The sequence below is a fragment of the Vicia villosa genome, unplaced genomic scaffold, assembly GCF_029867415.1.
Source record: "Vicia villosa cultivar HV-30 ecotype Madison, WI unplaced genomic scaffold, Vvil1.0 ctg.000573F_1_1, whole genome shotgun sequence".
In the NCBI taxonomy this organism is placed as follows: Eukaryota; Viridiplantae; Streptophyta; class Magnoliopsida; order Fabales; family Fabaceae; genus Vicia; species Vicia villosa.
This window is the reverse complement of record NW_026705262.1, coordinates 40,858-65,951: the sequence shown is the minus strand read 5'-3', so window position 1 is coordinate 65,951 and position 25,094 is coordinate 40,858.

Below are 25,094 nucleotides of genomic sequence, written 5' to 3'. Positions count from 1 at the left end.
TGGTTACCTCAAAATTTGAAGAAGACATGATACGGGTCCTGTTCCAGTTCTTTGATCCCGAACATCATTGCTTCACCTTTCCTGATTACCAGTTAGTACCCACCTTGGAAGAGTTTTCTGAACTAATTGGATTACCTATTCGAAATCAATTACCTATCACTGGTTTAGAAAGGATTCCAAAACCTGAAATCATTGCTACGGCCTTACATTTGCGAAAGTCAGAAATCGAGTCCAATTGGGAAACAAAGAGTGGAGTTAAGGGTTTGCTTGCTAAGTTCTTAATGGAAAAGGCTCGATTACTACTAGAAAACAAAAGTTACCCAGCTTTTGAGGAGGTTGTGGCTCTTTTGATCTATGGGTTGGTTTTATTCCCTAATCCCGACCAATTCATAAGTGTGCACATCATCAACCTTTTCCTAACCCGTAACCCAGTACCAACATTGCTAGGAGACATTCTACACACTCGTACCATGAAGAAACGAGGAACTCTCATATGCTGTATACCACTACTGGCTAGGTGGTTTACATTTCATCTTCCCCGATCAGTGTTGAGAAATGAACAAAGAATGCAATGGTCTCGCAGGATTATGTCTTTGTCTCATTCAGATATCCGGTGGAACAACTTCTTTCAAAGAGACATTACTATCATTGATCATTGTGGAGAGTACCCTAATGTGCCACTACTTGGCATCAAAGGAGGCATCACTTACAATCCCTCTTTAGCTTTACGCCAATTTGGATATGCACGAAGAAACGGTCCTCATGACATGATTATCCGTGGCATTGTGTTTGATTACGAGGATGATTCCCACAGACATCGACGAAGGTTCATACATGCGTGGGGCAGTGTCTATAGTCGGTGATGGTGAACAAGGTGACAATCACAGCAACCAGGGTTCTGCCAAACCCTCTCTCTTCTAACGAAGAAGATTATCATTCTGAAGACGAATAGGATGATGACAAATACCAGCAGTTGGAAGAACGCATGAAAGCTATGGAGATACAAAAAATACCTGGCTTAGATTTCAATGATCTGGGACTCGTCTCGGATGTTGTTATCCCTCCTAAGTTCAAAGTTCCTGTCTTTGCAAAATATGATGGAGTTTATTTCCCGAAACTACATCTGAGGTCCTATGTAAGGAAGATACAACCTCATACAGCAGATAACAAATTGTGGATTCACTTCTTCCAAGAAAGCCTGTCGGGTACACAACTCGAGTGGTACTACCAGTTGGAAAGTACAAAAGTTCATACCTGGGAAGATTTAGCTGCTGCTTTTTACAAACAGTATCAATACAATGCTGATCTTGCACCAACCCGTACTCAACTAAGGGGCATGTTCATGGCACCAAAAGAAAGTTTCAAAGGATATGCACAAAAGTGGAGAGATATGGCTGGAAGGGTTCAACCACCCTTATCTGATCGTGAGCTGGTCGACATGTTCATGGGAACTTTAACTGGCCCTTTCTATAGTCATTTGCTGGGAAGCTCATCATCAGGTTTCACTGACCTAATATTGACTGGAGAACATGTCGAAAGTGGCATTCAAAATGGAAAAATTCAAATAGGCTCTTCCTCTAGTACTACAAAAAGGCCCATCAGTGGGAGGAATGAGGTCAATACAATGCAAATTCAGAAAGGTCGCAAGAATGAGCATCACCAATCTGTAGGGGCAGTTCTGATCTCCGCATCTGCACCTCAAAAAGATCAACAGCCAAAATATACGCGTCGACCAGATGCACCAAGAAGAAATTTCACCAGAATCAATATGCCGATCTCTCAGGCATTGCAGCATTTGCTAAAAGCATATCTGATCACATTAAAAGATCCTCCAAAGAATGTCAACACTTCCTCTCCGAGTTATCGCCTCGATGCAACATGTGCGTATCACTCCAACTGTCCAGGACATGACGCAGATCACTGTTGGGCCCTGAAAAATAAAATACAGGACATGATAGATGCTGAAGAAATTGAGTTTGATCCTCCAGAGACTCCAAATGTCATCACGGCACCTATGCCAAAGCACGACAAAACTATTAACGCTATCCTAGACACTATTTACATCTATGATGTGAGGGAATTGTCAACTCCGCTCCTTGAAGTCAAAGGAAAGCTAATCCGAGCGGGTTACTTCCCAGGTTGTGACCCTGATTGCTTTTATTGCACATGCCTGCCCAACGGTTGTGAAAATCTGAGAATGGGAATTCAAAAATGGATGGATCGCCGTATCATTATGTTTGAGAGGCTCCCTTCTATGGACGTTTTATGTGAAGTCTTTGCAAACGGGATGAGAATAGAGGATGTCTCAGTGGTTTCCAACTTACCATTCAAAATCTCTGCCAAGGCTCCTTTCAAAATTTCTGCTACACTCAAAGTGGCATCAGTAATCATTGCTAGTCCAACTCCATTTCCATACTCCTCAGACAAAGCTGTCCCGTGGGGTTACGACACTAATGTTTATGTCCATGGAGTTAAACAGGATACCTCGACTGAAGAGGCCACGAAGTTAACTGCTCCAACTGTTGATAACATTGTGGGTACCAGTAAGATTACGAGAAGTGGAAGGATCTTTTCACCAGAAATTTCTCCAAATGTTGCTACTGGTCCAGTCCAGGTCCCAATTCCTAATCAAGATATCAACGCTCGAGGCAAAGAGCCACAAGTTGAACCAGTTCAAATACCGGTGGAGGTCACTGTTGAAGATCCAACGAAGCAAGAAATGGAGGAAATATTGAAAATCATCTGCAAGAGTGATTACAATATTGTCGAATAACTGGGGCACACTGCTTCAAAAATCTCAATGCTGTCTCTGCTAAAGTATTCAGAAGCTCATGCCAAAGCACTGATGAAGTTCCTGAAAGCTGCCCATGTGCCTCAAGAGATTTCAGTCGATCAATTTGAAAATTGTGTTGCCAATCTAACAGTGAATAATGGCCTCGGTTTCTCTGATGTTGATCTAACCCCTGCTGGAAAGAATCACAATAAAGCCCTACATATTTCCATTGAATGTAATGGCACCACTCTATCTCATGTGCTGGTAGATAACGATTCTTCTTTGAACGTGTTACCAAAAACAGTACTGGAAAAGCTTGACTTCGAAGGAATTGTGTTACAACCAAGCGATGTTGTGGTAAGAGTCTTCGACGGGTCAACAAGAACAGTGTACAGAAAGGTGAATCTCCCAATCAGAGTGGGCTCTCAGATTTTTGATTCTACCTTTTACGTAATGGAAATTCACCCAGCATATTCCTGTTTACTTGGACGCCCTTGGATACATGGGGCAAATGCTGTAACTTCTACCCTGCATCAAAAGTTGAAATATCCAGTAAAAGGAAAGATTGTCACAGTTTATGGCGTGGAGGAATATGTGGTTAGTCACCTGAGCAATTCCAAATATGTTGAGTTGGATGACGAATTCATCAAAACTCCCTGCCAATCTTTTGAGGTGGTCTCTCCAGATGTCTCTACTACCAAGCATATTTCTACTACTCCAACCACAACTATGGTTTCTCTCAAAGATGCCAAAGCTGTGATCGAAAAAGGTGATTCCAAAGTATAGGGACAGCTCCCCGATATACCTTACAAATCCGACAAGCTAGGCCTGGGCTATGCTAATGGAAATAAAAAGAACGATCAAAGTCCTTGTTCTGGAGGATTAATGTCACATTTCATCAGCCAAGGAGTAAACGCTATTGAAGACGATGGGGTGTTCTTGAACCATATCATTCAGCCATATCCAGATGAAATTCCACCCCTTCCCATGGGAATGTGGGATACTTTGGGAGAACCAAGCGGCGGGTATAATTATCAATATACCGCACCTCAGAATTCTTTTATTGCTATGGAAGATATTACCCCGACTGGATGGGGTGATCAATTTGAAAATGACAAAAGTCTCACAAGTCCCAGCACTCAGCAATATCAAAATCCACCTAAAGAAGTATGGATACGCTAGGAAAGCCAAGTGGCAAATATGACTTTATGGTGAAGTATTCCGCTCCTCCGAGCTCACAAATCGCCATGGAAGACATTGTCCCAACTGGATGGGATGAACATTACGACGACAATTTCACTCTCGAAGAAGCCAGGGAAACACCAAATAATGAGGGTTACTTTATGTCAGAATACACCCCTCACCAGGATACATAAGTCTCTATCCAAAACATCATCCCGACTGGATGGGATGGCCTTATCGAGCATCTCGCTCAGCCAACAGAGATATCTCAGCCTGGGCTCTCGTATCCAGCAGAGTATATCACTTATCCCGAAAGATCACCGGCTCATTTCCCCACTAAGGAAATCAATGCTGTGGAAGATGAAGAAGACAACTGCAACTGGAACAGCTGGATACTCCCTGCTCACAACAATGGATTGAACAACTGGAAAACTGAGGATGTGATCTCCTTTGATCAGGAGTAAATGCAATTTCCTGTTTTCGTTGTTCATATTGTGCAAAGATAAAAATGGTTCATGTACTATCGAACCATGAGCTTGAAAGCCGTGTGCCTTGCCCGAAGCACACTGGTCCTTTTATAAGGGTTTGTCATATCATGATCATGTGCATTCAATAAAATCATGGGACGTTTGCATAATCAAATTTTGTGATCCTTTTTCTTTCTTTCTTTTCTTTTCAAATAGCTATGTTTTCTCACACACACTCACATAAATAAAATGCAGATTAACATTCACGTTGGATCCAGTCGATAACGATTCTGCTATTGCCTGTCATGACTTTGAAAATCCGATCTACCAAACTGAGGACGAAAGTGAGGAAGATTGTGAAGTACCAAGATAACTTGCAAGGCTGCTAGAACAAGAAGAGAAGGCTATACATCCTCATGAGGAATCAATTGAGGTTATCAACTTGGGCAGCAACGAAGAAAAGAAAGAAGTCAAAACAGGGGCTGATTTAGAAACAGTGTCAAGCAAAGACTGATTCAAATGTTGCAGGACTATGTCGAGATATTCGCCTGGTCCTACGAAGATATGCCTGGCCTTGACACGGATATTATGGTTCATCGCCTGCCAATCAAAGAAGGTAGAACTCCAGTCAAGCAGAAACTACGGAGGAGTAGGCCTGATATGTCAAAAAAGATCAAAGACGAGGTTGAAAAGCAATTCAATGCCGGCTTCCTGAAAGTTGTAAGTTATCCTCCTTGGATAGCTAACATCGTGCCCGTAACTAAAAAAGACGAGAAAGTCAGAATGTGTGTAGACTACAGAGATCTGAACCGGGCAAGCCCCAAAGATGATTTCCCTTTACCTCACATCGATGTACTGGTTGATAATACCGCACAATGCAAGGTATTCTCCTTTATGGATGGATTCTCAGGGTACAATCAAATCAAGATGGCACCCGAAGACATGGAAAAAACAACCTTCACAACACCCTGGGGAACTTTTTGTTACAAAGTAATGCCCTTTGGTTTAAAGAACGCAGGAGCAACCTATCAACGTGCAATGGTAGCTCTATTTCATGATATGATTCATCAAGAGATAGAGGTGTATGTCGATGATATGATTGCAAAATCCAACACCGAAGAAGAACATCTGGGTCATCTACACAAGCTGTTTGACAGACTCAAGAAATACAGGTTGCGACTGAATCCAAATAAGTGTACCTTTGGAGTAAGATCCGGCAAACTCTTAGGTTTCATCGTCAGTAGCAAAGGTATTGAGGTTGATCCTGCCAAGGTCAAAGCCATTCAAGAAATGCCTATACCCCGTACCGAGAAACAAGTCAGAGGATTCTTGGGACGTCTGAATTACATCGCCCGATTTATTGCCCACATGACTACTACTTGTGTGCCGATCTTCAAACTGTTGAAGAAAGATCAAGTGGAAAGGTGGAATGACAAATGCCAGTTAGCCTTTGACAAAATCAAAGAGTATCTCCAAAAACCGCCAATCTTGTTACCACCTGTGGAAGGAAGACCTCTGATAATGTACCTAACTGTGTTAGAAGATTCAATGGGGTGTGTACTGGGGCAACATGACGAGTCCGGCCGATAGGAGCATGCAATCTACTATCTTAGCAAAAAGTTTACCGATTGTGAAACAAGATACTCACTACTCGAAAAAACTTGCTGTGCTTTAGCATGGGCGGCTCGCCGACTAAGACAGTATATGCTAAATCACACCACTTTCCTAATCTCCAAAATGGATCCTATCAAGTACGTGTTCGAAAAACCTGCTCTCTCTGGAAGAATAGCAAGATGGCAAATGATCTTAACAGAGTATGACATCCAGTACACTTCACAAAAAGCGATAAAAGGAAGTGTGGTAGCTGATCATCTGGCTCATCAAGCAGTGGATGATTATCAAGCATTGAACTTTGACTTCCCAGACGAAGACATTATGCTAGTCACTGACTACAAACAACCAGGACCGAAAGAAGGACCCGAGCCAGGATCCCGATGGACTATGGTTTTTGACGGAGCTTCTAACGCACTTGGCAATGGCATCGGAGCTGTGATCATTTCTCCTGCAGGAGGTTATACACCATTCACTGCCAGATTATGCTTCAACTGGACTAACAATATAGCCGAGTACGAAGCATGTATTCTGGGTCTCAAAGCTGCAATCGATTTAAGAATCAAGTTCCTGGAGGTCTACGGAGACTCGGCCTTGGTAATTTACCAAGTCAAAGAGGAATGGGACACGAAGCACCCGAATCTAATTCCTTACAAAGAATATGTGCTGAGTCTGATTCCTTATTTCGAAGAAGTCACTTTTGAACACATCCCACGCGAGGAAAATCAACTAGCTGATGCCTTAGCTACCATGTCATCCATGTTCAAAGTCAGGTGGGACAATGAGGCGCCGATGATCACCATTTACAGACAAGATGAACCATCCTATTGCAATGAGATCAATGCCGAAGGAACGGAAGAAAAACCATGGTTCCATGAAGTAAAAAGATATCTCGAAGCTCAGGATTACCCTGAAGGGGCGTCCATTAACGACAAAAAGTTTCTAAGGAGGTTTGCTGCCAAATTCTTCCTAAGTAATGGAACCCTATACAAACGCAACCATGACTCGACTTTACTTCGTTGTGTAAACAAGAAGGAAGCAGAACAGATTATGGAAGACATACACGATGGTGCCTTTGGTACTCATTCAAGTGGACACACAATGGCTAAAAAGATCCTCAGAGCAGGGTATTACTGGTCTACCATGGAGATAGACTGTCATCATCATTCCAGAACCTGTCACAAATGTCAAATATATGCTGACAAAGTACATGTACCTCCAGTTCTGTTAAACGTCCTGACGGCTCCTTGGCCTTTTGCAATGTGGGGTATTGATATGATTGGAGAAATCAAGCCTACTGCCTCCAACGGACATCGCTTTATCCTGGTCGCTATCGATTACTTCACAAAATGGGTAGAAGCAGCTTCTTTTGCTTCTGTCACCAAAAATGTTATGGCCCGATTTATCAAGCACAATCTCATTTGTCGGTATGGCATCCCTGAACGGATCATCACAGACAATGGCACAAATCTAAACAACAGAATGATTACTGAACTTTGCACACAGTTCAAGATCAAACATCATAATTCTTCTCCATATCGACCAAAGATGAATGGCGCAGTGGAAGCTGCCAATAAAAACATCAAGAAAATCATACAAAAGATGACACTAACCTACAAAGACTGGCATGAGATGTTACCTTTTGCTCTTCATGGTTATCACACATCTGCGCGTACTTCAACAGGGGCAACTCCATTCTCCTTAGTCTATGGTACGGAGGCAGTTCTTCCAATTGAAATTCAGATTCCTTCCCTAAGGATTATGAAAGAAGCCGATATAGACGAAGACGATTGGATTCAGACCCGGTTGGACCAGATAAACTTGATTGATGAGAAGAGGCTCGCAGCTATTTGTCATGGTTAGTTGTACCAAAAGCGTATGATCAAAGCCTTCAACAAGAAAGTCAAAAGTCAAGCATACCAAACTGGTGGCTTGGTTGTCAAACGCATCATCTTACCACAAGGTGATCCCAGGGGAAAGCGGACTCCCACTTATGAGGGACCATTCGTAATCAAGAAAATATTCTCCGGCGGTGCCATGTTGCTTACTACCATGGATGGCGAGGATTTCCCACACCCTGTGAATGCGGACATAGTCAAAAAGTACTTCGCTTAAAGAAAAGCTCGCTAAGTTGAAAACCTGAAAGGGCAACTTAGGCAAAAAAAAATGAGCGTCTCGGTGGATTGAAAACCCGAAAGGGCGATCCAGGCAAAAATTAGAGACTAAATAAATACTATCCCGGTAGGCTGAAAACCTGAAAAGGCAGCCTAGGCAAAAGTTAGGGAATAAAGCGTACAACTATGTTCTGTATAGCTGCCTATTCACCTTCAAGATTCAACACATCAAAAACACCGATCAGTCCAATTACTTTCTTCCAACAAGTGAGGGATGAGATGCTCGAAGACAGATCGGCGATAGCAGAATTGAAACTTGACTGGGTTGTTTTCACATAGCTATTTTCTTTATAAACTCTTTTCAAAACTTTATGATAATTTCCTACTACTAGGATTTTTGTTTCCTTGTACTAATCAGCCTATCATGGCTCTTTTTCAAAAAATCAATGCAGCTTAGGCTCAAAATCAACATTTTCACTTTTTTCTGTTTTGAATACGTAAACGTCCCAATGATAATTTTGAATGAACATGTGCATTTGAATATGATTGATGTTTACCAAGGAAAAACAGGAATAGCATTCAGGTAATGTCCCAATCATTTGGACATCATCCCAAAACCAGCATCAGAAGAAAAATCTCGAACAAAGATGCATTTCTCAGCAAAATCCTCGACAAGATTTTTCTCTCCAAGCAAAGTGATTCGAGAAATCTTATTCCCCAGCAGGGCTGTTCCAGATTACTATCCCCAGAAGGTGTGATCTCCACGCCAGGACTTAGTCAAATAGTGCATCGGAGGATTATGCATCTTCCTCCTTCCCACTTTAAAGGGCATCAAAATCAGAACTTTCCAATTACCGTTCATCCGCGAACGGTAGTCAAAGATCCTTCAACAGAGTACCATGGTTCTCAAAAAAGGTTCCCAGCCGAGGGTACTCAAACAAGACGACAAAAGATCATCAACAATCACAATACCTTCATCTCCAGATGACTGACTAGCTGGGATTTATTTTCCCAATCATACATCATACATCATGCATCATACATCATACATCATACATCATACATTATACATCATACATCATACATCATACATCATACGTCATACACATATTCATACACAGCATATAATATTTCATGACAAACGCATACATAACATGCATATTTCTCCATTAGTTAGAGAATCTCATGCATTACATACATCATGCCATTGCATATCACTAACTTGATTTTTCAGGCAGACGAATGTCTTCAACAAAGATGTTCTCAATCACATACAGTGTTCCCCTTGAACTCTATTCAAATAAGCAGTCCTCTAAGATATAATCAAGCCAAGGATTCGTTCTGAAGAGATCTCTCCTTTCAAATTACTTATCAACTCAAAAAACAAGCAACGCAGATCTAAAGCTGATACCTCAGACGGTTCCAGAACGATCTACCAACAAAGATCTAAAGCTGATACCTCAGACGGTTCCAGAACGATCTACCAACAAAGATCTAAAGCTGATACCTTAGACGGTTCCAGAACGATCTACCAACAAAGATCTAAAGCTGATACCTCAGACGGTTCCAGAACGATCTACCAACAAAGATCTAAAGCTGATACCTCAGACGGTTCCAGAACGATCTACCATCGAAGATCTAAATTTGATACCTCAGACGGTTCCAGAACGATCTACCATCGAAGATCTAAAGCTGATACCTCAGACGGTTCCAGAACGATCTACCATCAAAGATCTAAAGCAGATACCTCAGACGGTTCCACAACGATCAACTTTCAAAATCTAAAGCGGAAAAACTTTGGACAGTTCCATAACGATCATCCTCCTAGACTTAAAGCGGTAACCTTGGACGGTTCCGGAACAGTCAACGCAGAGGTTTTCAAATCCTTCGTCAAGATATAATCAATTGATTCATTCTGGTGAACAAACCATCAAATACATTTGCCAGATGGCATTTGGAAAGCCCATCTCAGGTAATGTCTCAATCTGCCAACAACATTTCTCAGACAACGTTCAAAGACAAACTTCCAACATATCTTCCGATTAAGGTAAGTGCAAATTTTCAGGGCATCTAAAATATTCAATCATCTTCCACCTTCAGATTTCAGACAATCTCTTCAGGTTTAAGAATATTGAATAGGGGCAACTGTTATACCCCAAAATTTGCCCGCATCTTTTTTCAAGAAAACATCAATCTAAAAATTAAGAGTTTCATATAATCTTGGATTTTCACATCCTGATTTATGAATACTTAGTTTTTAGAATTTTTCTTATACAGTATTTTGGCTCGCTGTTGGATTTATTCTTACGCAAACGCCAACTATTGTTTATTACTTCACACACGCTATTTATTTGATATTTATTTACAGATAAATAGTACTGACACAATTGGTACAGAGATAAATCTTTTGCAGGCGCAGAGTCCGGGATTCTGACTGTACTGGTAACAAGTAAATTATTACTAATTTTTTTTGTTTCTCACTAACTTTTGTACTATATTCCATTATTTTCAAAATCTCTTTTCAAATCTCTTTTTCAAAAATCAAATCTTAACTTTATTCTACACATCTCTCTTTTTCCAACACTATCATACACTTTCTTTCAAATCTTTCTTCCACTCAAATTTTCCTTTTGTACGGAATCACTTCATTCCCCAACGTCTCTATCCTTCTTTTCATTCTATAAATACCTTTCATCTTTCACATAAAACAAAAACAACAAAAAGAAAATTAACTTTGACTGTTGATTTTTCACTCTAACTGCTACATTAATACCTGAACAGTCAGTTGACAGTCAAACCACTGACAGTGCAATTCTCCGTGTTTTGTGCCATCAATCAAATCAAACTTTTGCATTTCAAAATTCCAAGATTTCTGTTCTAGAAGTCTTCTGAATATCACATGATTAGCAGAGACTCAGCACTGCACAAAAATCAGGTACGCTTAACTGTCTCCTACACAAACAGTCCCTAATTAGGGTTTATTGTTTTTTTCAGGAGAAACAAGTTTTTGAGACCTCAAATGGATTTCATGGACCTCCATATATCTCAAAGTACCACCATACAAATTTTCAAACTTCAATTCACTCAGACGCACAGTCAGCAGCTCAAACAGTCAACAGACGACCCGTTTGACCAAAAAAGTCAACAGACAGTCAAAAATGAAATTTTTTGTCAACATCCATATTTTGTCAAAGGATTCATCATTTGATCATTGGATGATCATAATTCATCAAGGAAAGATCAAAAATCAACAAAACCCTAAGATTCAAAATTAGGGTTTTCTCCTAAAAAGTCAAATGAACTTTGACTGGTCATAACTCTCTCATCCTTCATCCAAAAAATTCAAACCAAAGCTTATTTTGAAGTAAATTCAATTATCTTTCAAATGCAATTGGTCCCATGGCCATTTGATTCACCATTTGAAAAATATGAATCAAGACATTACAGGTCATTTTCAAAGTCAACAAAAAGACACTTTTTTCAAAAGGACACACAAGGAGCATCAAAAATCATTTTGACATGAGACTAAAGACATTGGTTAGAGGAATCTTTGAGGTTTCCAAAAAGTGCAAGATCTCCTTCATATGACAAAAATTGAGGGATTTACACCTTGTTGAAATTGGCTAAATTTTGGGAAAATGCATGAAACCAACATTGATCAAAAATGTATTTTTTCCAAATGGGGCCAAGTTTTCATAGTTCAAACATGTTTAACATGATATAATGGGCCTCCCACGACCAAGACAAAGCCCACATCATTTTTATTCATTTTTTGGTTTAATTTTATCCCATTTAAAATTAAATTGAAAATGGAAAGTGGAAGGATAATGCATAGCTTAATTTCTAAGCATGACTCATCAAGGAATCAATCAAAAACTCTGCCCCAAGCCAAGTACAGCAGAAGGAGAGTGGAAAGTCAAGCCATGGTAGCTTAAATGCAAAGCCACATGTGTTGAAAAAGTCAAGAATTCAACAAAAGCACTTAATGCTTTCTAGCTTAGTTCTTAAGCACTTCAATGCTTATATAAGAGCTATAACACTTCAGTAGAAAAAGAGACAAGTTCAGAACCTAAGCATAGCTTGTAACATACTTGTATCAACTTGTTTTTTTTCAAGGAAATTTAAAATTCGAATTTTACATTCTAGCTTGTTTCAATTCAAACCAAACAATTAAACACAATCCTCAAGTATCATTGAACATAACCAGATCAGTTGCAAGCCTTGGAACATCCAGATACGACCACAAGACCTCACGGTTTGCTGGAAATAAAACTCACCAAAATCTCATAATACATGCATATTTAACAAGATGTAGACTCATATTTAAGTTTAGTTTGAGGTCCTAATCATTTCTGGAAACTTAATTGAAGTTTGAACACCTATACGAGGAACCACCATTTTAGGGTTCTTACTTTCAAATTTAGGGCTTCACAATTCATGCAAAATTACAAGCTCTAAATAGTACCATTAAACTCGCGTGAACAAGACGAACTAAATGATGGCATCGCGCCAAATTTATATTGTTGTTTGCTTGTATTCGCTATTTCCAACAGGTGTAAAAGGTTAGAGTTTTTACACCACCTGCAAATGAAAGGTGTAAAAGCCCCATCCTGAGGAAGAAGATGATGCGTGGCGTCCTCTGATTGGCTGGAGAGCACGCGCGTGTTTTTAAACTAACCTTGGATTCAGTGTTTTGCAGGTACGTCACGTGGTATGGTCCCTCATGCTGGTGACCATCAGATCCGTCCATTCATCAATCCAACGCATCAGAATGAATCCCCATACCATGGACTTTATTTAATTACCACATCTGATTATCATCTTTATATTTTCTATTTTATTTTAATTTCTTCATAAAATTAATTAAAAATAGTTTTAAATATCCAAAAAATACACAAAAAATATTTTTAGGCTTCTAAAATAATATTTTATTTTCTGATATAAAAATATTTTATTTTTCTTCATAATTTAAATATTTTGCATAATTAATTAGATAATATGCATATATTTACCTTTTAATTATTTCAACCAATCAAAAAAATCATAAAAAAATTGTTCTTTATATTAAATATTGTTTATATATTATAAACTAATTTTGTACATATTTAGGATACTTTTCTCTTTAATTTTTAATTATTTGTATAATTATTTGTATAATTATGTATTAATTAACTTAATGATTTCAAAATCAATTTCAAAAATTCCAAAAAAAAATTAGTTTTGTTTTAAAATTAATTAACAAGCATTTTGAACATATTTTAAACTTAATTTTTAGGTTTAAATTTTATTTCCATCTTTTCCTCATTTTAATTAAATTAATCATGCATTAATTATAATTAAAATCAATCATAAAAAATCAAAAACATTTCTTTGTTTTCTTGCAATTTAAATTCCTAGATAAATGTATAGGTTGTCAAATCCATGTAAATAGCGTAGTTTACATTTCCTGCACAATCGATGTAATAGCGTAGATTTACTTTCCGCATTTTACATTTCCGCATTTTAAATTCCAGCACATATAAACTGCGTGTATGTCAAAGATAAAATTGAACCGTTAGATCACTAAACTTCAAAGATAAAATATCTAAATCTAAACACAGTCACACTTGCACCTCTTAAGGTAATCCCTTTTCTCATTCTTTTCAAAATCAATCAAAATCAAATTCTACTGTTTCGAGTACAAAATCGAACTTTTGTTTATATCCGGTGAAAGGATAGATTCTTAAAGGAAATAGGATAAAGACCTTATAACTCAGGGTAGACCTCCTAATTTGCTTGCTCAAATCAAAACAAACAAATCTCTCATATATCATTGTTTTTTCAAAACAAAACTTTCAAAAAAGACAATACTTTGTATATATCCAAACAAGGATAATTACGAAGTTAACGTTCTTTTTTTCAAAACATCTTTTGAAAGATAAAAACACTTTGTATACATCCGCACAAGGATCATTACAAAGTCAATTTACAAAGGTATTTGAAACCACATACGAGCATTTCAAGGCAATAGAAAAGTAATTGAAAACAAGTGAGCTAAGCAAATTAAAGAGCCCATGGATAACCATGGATACAAAGGGTGCTAACACCTTCCCTTTGTATAACCTACCCCCTTACCCAGAATTTCTTAAAGGTCTTTTTTCTATTTCTTTTATAAACCTTTCCTTAATTGGATAAAATAAAAGTTCGGTGGCGACTCTCTGATTTTCAAATATAAAAGCAGAAACAAAAAAGAGTCAGTTCGCGTATCTCTCCGCGAGAGGTATGGAAAAAAACCGAGTGCACGACACTATCATGAAGTTTACTGTCAATCAGATTGCTCTTTCATTTAGAGTGTCTTAAGCAGAAAATACTCACTTTCCTTGAAATCCCCACTGAATTTGTTTCTATGTGGATAATGTGTTTCAGTTATTCTGTTCAGATGTTTACAAACAGAAATCCAGTGAGTTATTTCCTCACTTGATCTAGTATTTTTTTGACAGCTGCTTTCCATTTGGCCATGGATTGAATTATGGTCGCTGGATGATGAATGTTGAGATTGTGCATTTGTGTTTGCACCCTCACTCTTTGAAAAAGCAAAATATTATACATCTCTTTCATCGTCAGTGGTACGTCGATGAATTTCTTTCTATACCTTCAGTGGAACGTTGGTATATGATATCGTCAGTGGTACGGCGGTACATCTCTTTCATCGTCAGTGGTACGTCGATGAATTTCTTTCTATACCTTAAGTGGAACGTTGGTTTATGCTATCGTCAGTGGTACGGCGGTACATCTCTTTCATCGTCAGTGGTACGTCGATGAATTTCTTTCTATACCTTCAGTGGAACGTTGGTATATGTTATCGTCAGTGATATGGCGGTACATCTCTTTCATCATCAGTGGTACGTCGATGAATTTCTCTTTAATACCTTCAGTGGAACGTTGGTATATGTTATCGTCAGTGGTACGGCGGTATATCTCTTCATCGTCAGTGGTACGTCGATGAATTTCTCTTTAATACCTTCAGTGGAACGTTGGTATATATTATCGTCAGTGGTATGGCGGTACATCTCTTTCATCGTCAGTGGTACGTCGGTGAATCTCTCTTTAATACCTTCAGTGGAACGTTGGTATATGTTATCGTCAGTGGTACGGCGGTACATCTCTTCATATCATCAGTGGTACGATGGTGTGTTTTGTGTTAACGGAAGATTGGCATTCTGATTCAGGATGCATATTTTCTCATCCCCAGTGAAAGAGGATGCCCCCTTTCTCATCTCCAGCGAAAGTTGATGCTTTAACCTCTCTGGTGCGAAATGTTTTCCCTAGAGAAGTTTCTTTCCCCACCAAAGTTTCGTCTCTCCAACAAAGTCTTGCCTTCCCCAGTGGAGTTCTGCCCGCAAGACAGTTGTTTCCCCAGTGGAGTTCCTTTTCCTCCCCGGTGTTGCCGTGTTTTATCCTCATCATATGCATTCATTAAACATTGCATAGCATCTTAGGTTCAAAAATTGTGTTTTATATATTTAAGTCTCTTCGATTTCATCAAAACGAAGATTTCCAATCATCGTATCTCCGAATCGAAGAAACTTAAATAGGGGCATCTGTCATACCCCAATTTTTGACCCTAAGATCACACATCATTTGCATACCAATCATCAATCAAGAAGTTTTAACTTAGAGCTCTACTTGTGATGTTGTGCTCAATTCATCTGCAAGGGAATCATCGAGCACCCAAGTTTTAGTCTTGTATATATTATTTTACTAACCAAAATACCAAAAATATTGCCTTGTGCTTTTGTATGTTTGTGTTTTGTAGGTATCAAGTCAAAATATCCATCAAAGGAGCATTTTTCAATAATTTCACTTTGCAAATCGATTTGCATAAGGTGTAAATCGATTTACACAACAGTTTCTGCACCAGATTTGCTTCTGCCATCAGTGCAAATCGATTTGCATAAGACAGCAATCTATTTACATAACTGTTTTTGCCCCAGATTTTTCCTTTTTCAACAATGTAAATAGATTTGCATAAGGTGCAAATCGATTGCACCAGTGCGAATTTGGAAAAATGAAGGCAAAATTCAGCTTTTGAAAGTGTTGACATCATTTGCAAGCATGGGAAGCATGACTTAGTTCTTACATTTGATCTCCTACATCATTTTATCATAAACTCTCATGTGATTGCATCAAGACCATTGGATCTCATTTTTGGCTCCAAATCCTTTTCCCAAGCCTAATTCTATTTTCCAATCCTAACTCCAAGCCACAAAAATTCCCAAGCCTAAGTGCTATAAATTGAGGCATTCCCCTCTTCATTTTTCAAGCTTTGATAGCCAAGAAAACTCTTGCTCTTTCTCTCCTCACCTCTTCCAAACCCCTCACTCAAAGCTCTTGTTTCTTCCACAAAATTAGTGAGTCACATCTTGAACCTCACTAATTTAGAGCTAAACCTCAACATAAACACTACTTTCTTCATCAATTGTGAGAGATCAAGGCTTGTGGTTGTGTGTTGTTGAAGAAGATTCAAAGTTTGTGAAAGATTTGGTAAAATTCTAGATCCTTTCATAATTCAAGATGTGATCCATTGTTGTTTATGCTTGATGCACGTTTGGTGCTACATTGATGAGTTTTGCTTGCTTACTTGATACATTTTCGTGCACAAATTGATCCAAGGTCACAAGGTGTTTGGTTTTATGTTTAAACAAGTTTTCTTCTCTTTATTTGTTGTTTTTTTGAAAACTGTGTTGTGCAAATCGATTTACATAACTGGAAAACTGCGCAGATTTGAAAACAGAGTTATGTAAATCGATTTACACTCTGTGCAAATCGATTTACATCTGAGCAGAATGTGTTTTTATGCCTTTTTTGACTTGATTTTGGTTCTAACTCATCTTCTACTCCTTTCTTTTGATATTTTCTTTGAATCATAAGTTAGAGGCCTAATTTCTCTCTAATTTCAATGGACTTAGGGCGTCGATAGGATGAGAATCCGAATCCGCAATATTAAGTGATTGAAATTATGGATGAAAGGAGCTTTTGAATATGGTTCCATCTTTTATTTCTTTTTCTTTGATCGATGAAAATCTTTGATACCTTGAGAATTCTTATGGATTCTTGGTAAAGACTAGATCACTCCTTATTTTCTTTTCGTGCGGCATTGCTTTCGGAGAATGATCTACATATCATTTCTCTCGCATGCATTAGCACATAAAGTTTCGACCGGCCTCGTTGTAGGGTGATTTCTACATAAATCACTTGGCGATCTGCTTAACATAGCGCAATATTTTGTGTCCCAAATAAAAAAAAAGATCAAATATGGAAGAGAATTGTATGCGGTTGATTTAAGAATTATGGAGGTTTATCGTGTAGTCGCTATGATTTTATCAAGCTTCTGATAAATGTCCATTGAATTTAATCCGAGAACATCCTTCACTCACCATCGATCTTCATTACTAACTTTGATAACATACTTGACAAGTTTCAAGATGGTTATCTTTAACATCTAACAATTGACTTTAATTTCCGCACTTTATTATATTGCTGTTTATATTTCTCGCTTTATCGCTTTATTTTATCATTTCATCATATTTACATTCCGCTATTTTCTCTTTGTCCATTTGGTCGTTTATATTCCTCTATTTTCTCTTTGTCCATTTGGACACTATGTTTATGCTTCCGCTATTTTTCTTTTGTCCACTTGGACCATACTTTACTTTTATGCTAAAACACTAATAAATAACAAAAATCTAAAAAACACCTAAGGCTCTCTTTTGGACTATTGTTTACTATCCCGAGCATTTTGGAGATTCGGACTTATGGACTTAGTACCTCTGGACCCTTATGATATTGTTCTCTGTTGTTATTCCGTCTGTCTGTCATTGGATTGTTGTCTGTTTGTATGTGCAGGTATCTCCTTGAAAGCCCTTGAGGGTTAATTCCAAGGCATTAATATAAGGATTTTACCCGAAAACAGCCGTTACTCTGTCCGATTTTCGTTAGAATTTTAATGTGCTTAATGAAAAGTGGTGCTAAGATAATAAGTTCATTTGGATCCCCAAGTGGTAATGTGTTGGTTTGGTATTGATATTCCAAAGGATGGGAAATCTACCTTGACTCATAATGTCAAGTGTTGGCTTCTTATTTCAGTTAGACCGTTTCTTTCCTTAGCTTTTATTTTACGCAATAGGATAGCCTCTTCATCTCCTCCCCTTCTTTAATTTTCAAAATCTTGTCTCTTTTTACAAAACCTTCTTATGTTTGCAACCTTTTCAAAACTTTTCTTTAAAAATATCTTTTGCCCTTAGTGGCCTTTTCTTCAAAAAGTTTAGACACGACTAATTGTCGAAACGAGTGGTTATACCCCAAGATTTTGAAATTGATTGATATAATGAGATCTTTTCCGCATGAGAGAGCTATTGGCATACTCGTTGATTTCTATCCGAGTTGGAGCCCTTCTTTCATTTGCGATGCAAAGAACTCGTTTGTTCTCATGCTCAAGATCAACGTGTTTATTCGTTTAAGCGGAACTACATTAGCTCTGACTTCTCCATTGCACCGAGGAGGTATGTAGGCACAAGGCTTAACGTCTTGCCGACCTTATTTTAAAATAAAATAAACCCTTTTTTAGCACACACGACACAGATTTTCAAAAAGGTTCCTGTGGAGTACCACAGATATGAGGGGTGCTTAAAACCTTCCCCTTGTATAAACAACACCCGTACCTAAGATCTCTTATTTTTGTTTTAAAAACAAACTTTGGGTTTTCTTCGTTCTTTTCCCTTTTCCTTTGGAAACAATAAAGCGCGGTGGCGACTTTCACTGAAATATTGAGTCGGGTCAATCATATGTCTCTGATCTTAGATTTTCCCCGCTACACATGACATCTTTGAATCCTTGAAGATGACTCACGAAAAAATGCCCAAGTTAAGGAGACTAAAGCTCTTGCATTAATCTAGAAGTATGAAGCCTTCAAGATGGAGGATGATGAAAACATTGAAACAATGTTCTCAAGATTTCAAAATTTGACGGCTGGATTAAGAGTACTTGACAAGGGATATACAAAGGCTGATCACGTCAAGAAGATCATCAGAAGCTTGCCCAGAAGATGGGGCCCAATGGTGATTGCATTCAGGATTGCTAAGAATCTGAATGAAGTCTCTCTTGAAGAGTTGATCAGCGCCCTGAGGAGTCATGAAATAGAGCTGGATGCTAATGAACCTCAGAAGAAAGGTAAGTTTATTGCATTAAAGTCTATTAATAAAAAATGCACTAACACTTTTCAGGCTGAAGAAGAAGATTCTGAAGAGTAAGAATCAAAAGAAGAAGAAGATGAACTGTCCATGATCTCCAGAAGGGTAAACCAACTCTGGAAGAGTAAACAAAGGAAGTTTAAGAACTTCAGAAGTTCCAAAAAGCCTGAAAGGGGAGAATCTTCTGGTCTCAGAAGATCTGACAAAAAGAAGGTCACGTGCTTTGAATGCAAGGAGCCAGGTCACTACAAGAGTGAGTGTCCAAAGCTTCAGAGGGAAAAGCCCAAGAAGAAGTTCCAGAAGAAGAAAGGTCTTATGGCAACTTAGGATGATTCGGATTCATCAGAATCAGAATCAGACTCTGAAGATGAGCAGGAAAACATTGCGCTCATGGCCACTGTTGATGATGGATCAGAATCTACATCAGACTCAGATTCTGAAGAGGTATTTTCTGAACTATCTAGAGAAGAGTTAGTTTCCAGTCTAACTGAAATTCTGGAACTCAAGGCTCAACTTAGTATCAAATACAAAAAGCTGAAGAAGTTATTTGAATCTGAAACTAAGAAGCTTGAAGTAGAAAATTTTGAACTAAAGGAAAAGGTTTTAAAATTATCCAAAGATGTTGAATCATCTTCTGGTTCAGAAAAGTCTATTCCAAGTATGAACAATATTCTTAAGGAATATGACTTGAGTTTTAGAAAGTTTTTATCTAGAGGTATTGGAAGAAGTCAACTTGCCTCTATGATATATGCAGTTAGTGGAAACAAGAGAGTTGGCATAGGCTATGAGGGTGAAACCTCATACAAACTTGAACCTGTAGATTATATGAAAATCACATACAAGCCTTTGTATGATCAGTTCAAGTATGGCCACTCCCATGATATTAAGCTCACATCACATGCTAAGAGTTTTCACATTACACACACAAAGAAGCATGTGACACAAAATAGAAAATATCATGTAATTCAAACTAAGGAATATCATGCTGTACCTCCTGTTATTTATCCTGCCAAACCCAAGTTTAATCAGAACTTGAGGAGAACTAACAAGAAAGGACCCAATAAATTGTGGGTACCTAAGGAAAATATTATCCCTGTTGCAGATATCCTTGGCTGCAAAGAAGACAAAGGAAAGCATGTCATGGTACCTGGACTCTGGGTGCTCGCGACACATGACGGGAAGAAGGTCTATGATCCAAGACCTGGTGCTTAAATCTGTTGGAGAAGTTAAGTTTGGAGGGAACCAGAAGGGCAAGATTATTGGCTCAGGAACCATAAGTATTGGTAACTCTCCTTGCATAACTAATGTTCTGCTAGTAGATGGATTAGCTCATAACTTATTGTCCATAAGTCAATTAAGTGACAATGGGTATGACATAATCTTTAATCAAATGTCTTATAAAGCTGTAAGTCAGAAGGATGGCTTAATCCTATTTACAGGTAAGAGAAAGAACAACAATTATAAGATTGATCTTCAAGATCTTAAGAATCAGAAGGTAACTTGTCTTATGTCTATTAGTGAAGAGCAATGGATCTGGCACAGAAGATTAGGCCATGCTAGTTTGAGAAAGATTTCTTAGATTAACAAACTAAATCTGGTCAGAGGACTCCCTAATTTGAAATATAAATCAGATGCTCTTTGCGAAGCATGTCAGAAAGGGAAGTTTTCCAAACCTGCATTCAAGTCTAAGAATGTTGTCTCTTCCTCTAGGTCGCTAGAACTTCTGCACATTGATCTGTTTGGCCCAATCAAAACATCATCTGTCAGAGGGAAGAAATATGGATTAGTCGTCATAGATGATTATAGCTGATGGACATGGGTAAAGTTCTTGAAACACAAGGATGAGTCACATATAGTGTTCTTTGATTTCTGCGCTCAGATCCAATATGAGAAAAAGTTTAAAATCATAAAGGTTAGAAGTGATCATGGTGGTGAATTTGCGAACAGATTATTTGAGATTTATTTCAAAGAAAATGGTATTGCCCATGATTTCTCTTGCCCTAGAACTCCGCATCAAAATTGAGTTGTAGAGCGAAAGAATAAGACTCTACAAGAAATGGCCAGAACCATGATCAATGAAACCAATATGGCTAAGCATTTATGGGCAGAAGCAATAAACACTGCATGTTATATTCAGAATAGAATCTCTATCAGACCTATTCTTAATAAGACTCCTTATGAATTGTGGAAGAACAGAAAGCCCAACATTTCATATTTCCATCCATTTGGATGTGTATGTTATATTCTGAATACTAAAGATCATCTAGATAAGTTTGATTCTAAGGCACAAAAGTGTTTCCTTCTTGGATATTCTGAACGCTCAAAAGGCTACAGAGTATACAATACCGAAACATTGGTTGTTGAAGAATCAATCAATATCAGATTTGATGATAAGCTTGGTCTTGAAAAGCCAAAGCAGTTTGAGAATTTAGCAGATATAGAAATCTCTAACTCAGAAGCTGAAGAACCCAGAAGCAAAGTGTCAGAAGATCAAGTTGCTGCTTCATTAGAGAATCTCAAAATTTCTGAAGAGTCAACTATCAGAAGATCTTTTAGACTCAACTCTTCTCACTCAGAAGATGTTATCCTTGGAAAGAAGGAAGATCCTATCAGAACAAGAGCATTCCTTAAGAACAATACAGAATGTCAATTTGGTCTAGTATCTCTTATTGAGCCAACTTCTGTTGATCAAGCTCTAGAGGATGCTGACAGGATAATTGCCATGCAAGAAGAACTAAATCAGTTTACAAGGAATGATGTGTGGGATCTTGTTCCAAGACCAAAAGGATTTAACATCATTGGAACTAAGTGGGTCTTCAGAAACAAGCTAAGCGAAAAAGGAGAAGTTGTAAGAAACAAAGCCAGACTGGTTGCTCAGGGCTATAGTCAGCAAGAAGGTATTGACTTTACAGAAACCTTTGCACCAGTGGCCAGGTTAGAATCTATTCGTTTATTGATTTCTTTTGCCACTCAACATAACATCACTATGTATTAGATGGATGTTAAGAGTGCCTTCTTAAATGGTTTTATAGATGAGGAAGTTTAGGTCCACCAACCTCCTGGTTTTGAAGACTCTAAGTCTCCAGAACATGTTTTTAAACTAAAGAAGTCATTATACGGATTGAAGCAAGCACCTAGAGCTTGGTATGAAAGATTAAGTTCTTTCCTTCTGGATAATGGTTTCACTAGAGGAAAAGTGGATACTACTCTCTTTTGTAAAACCTTTATAAAGGATATTTTAATTTGCCAAATTTATGTTGATGATATTATCTTTGGAACCTCTAATGCTACACTTGGAAAGGAGTTTTCTAAGTCTATGCAAGCTGAGTTTGAAATGAGCATGATGGGAGAACTCAAGTATTTCCTTGGGATCCAGATCAATCAAACTTCTGAAGGAACTTATGTTCATCAGACCAAGTATGTGAAAGAACTTCTGAAGAAGTTTAATCTTTCAGAAAGCAAAGAAGCAAAAACTCATATGCATCCAACGTGTGTTCTAGGTAAGGATGAGGTAAGTAAGAAGGTAGATCAGAAGCTCTACAGAGGTATGATAGGATCTCTTCTATATCTTACTGCTTCTAGACCTGATATTTTATTCAGTGTTTGTCTGTGTGCAAGATTCCAATCAGATCTTAGAGAATCTCACTTAACAGTTGTTAAGAGAATTCTGAGGTATCTGAAAGGTACTACTAATGTTAGTTTAGTCTACAGAAGATCTGAAGAATACAACTTAGTAGGATTTTGTGATGCTGATTACGCTGGAGATAGAGTTGAAAGGAAAAGTACTTCTGGAAGTTGTCAATTTCTTGGAAGTCACCTGACCTCCTGGTACAGCAAAAAGAAAGCTACAATTGCCCTCTCTACAACAGAAGCAGAATATGTTGCTGCTGCGGGATGTAGTACACAGATGCTCTAGATGAAGAGTCAGCTAGAAGATTATCAGATATATGAGAGTAACATTCCTATCTTTTGTGATAATACTTCTACTATCTGTTTATCTAAGAATCCAATCTTACATTCCAAAGCTAAACATATTGAGATTAAACATCATTTCATTAGGGACTATGTTCAGAAGGGTGTTCTTTCTTTAAACTTCGTTGATACAGACCGTCAATGGGCTGATATCTTCACAAAACCCCTTGCTGAAGATAGGTTTAAGTTCATTATGAAGAATATCAGTATGGATTTATGCCCAGAATGAAAGGATGAGAAGTTCTGATATATGGATTAGATTTGAAATGATCTATTTTATTTTCTTATAAGAAGTTCTGATGTTGATCAATTAGAAATTCTGATTCTGTTATTGCTAACATTTCATATGTCTAAGTTGATTCAGAATCTATTTTAAAGCAAAACAGCTGTCATCAGCTATTCCATATGTTGAACACGTGTTCACTCTATTTGGACAAGCATGCGTGCAGTTGATGAGACGCCGCCCTAGGTAACTATGCAAATCATTTCAAATATCTCGTTTTACCCTAACGTCACTATACATTAAATGCATTTGATTCTCTGTTTTTTTTCTCTAATCCTGTTCATTCAGAAACATATTGCATTTCATTTCAAATCCGTGCCTATATAAACTCATTCCCATACATTTCATCTCTTTACATTCTCTCTCTTTGTTCGTTGTCACTTTGTGTTCATCTCTCTCTTGTTTTTGCATAAACCCTAGTTACTTAACCCGAATCTCAGTGTGAATCCATGGCTTCATCTTCGAATGTTCAACGCAAGGTATCATCGCAACATCAAGTGCAACAAAAGAGATCTGCTTTTACTCCATTGAAGTCTTGTTCGATTCCTTTTAACGAACAGGAGGTTCTTTGCGAAACCAGGGTGGATTTTGAAAATCTTATGGAACATGATTTCAAAACCAAAACTGCAATGCTGGTACAAGAATGGTCAAACTACTTTGAAAGGTTGATTGGACCAGTTTATCCTTTATTGGTTAAGGATTTCTAGACACATGTTACGGTTACTCCAACTGCTATCATCTCCTTCGTGCTAGGGCATGGAGTTGTTGTAACTGAGAAACTGATAAGGAAGTTGTATGGTCTTGATGGTTTGGATGGAATCACTGGTGCTCTTCATGAAAGAACTGATTGGGAGAAAGTTGATCGAGAGTTGTTCTCTTCTGGTATTGCATCTCCGTTCAACACTTCCTTGAACCCTTCCTACAGAGTATGGGCTGAGATCATTATGGGATATCTCTATCATAGAAAACAATCAAGCGCTGCTACCTATGTCAATCAGGATCAGAAGTACATAATATTCTGCATTGAAAAAGGAATGAGAGTCAATTTACCATACATTGTTTTTCAACATCTGAATACTAACATTGAAGAATCAAGAGATGAAGAACGTCAGAAGAATCCCAACCTCAAGAGGAATATTATCCCTCTTGGAAGGATGATTTTAGATATTCTGATCGAGAGTGGATTGATAGATGTTCTGAGAACAACTGGCTCATCTAAAAACTTGACTGTTATCCAAGGAGTCATTCTGAATGCTCATTCTCTAAAAAGGATGCAACTGATTAAAGAAGTGACCACTCCTTCAAAGTTGTTTCCAGATATTCTGAAAAGAAGAACTCCTGTTGTGAGTTTCTCTCACTTGTTCAAAGAGGAGCTAGACAAATCTGTCAAACGCTATCTGAAGTCATGCGTTAAAGCTCAAACTTCTGTTGATCCTGCGTGGATTCGAGGAAGAACTCTTCCAT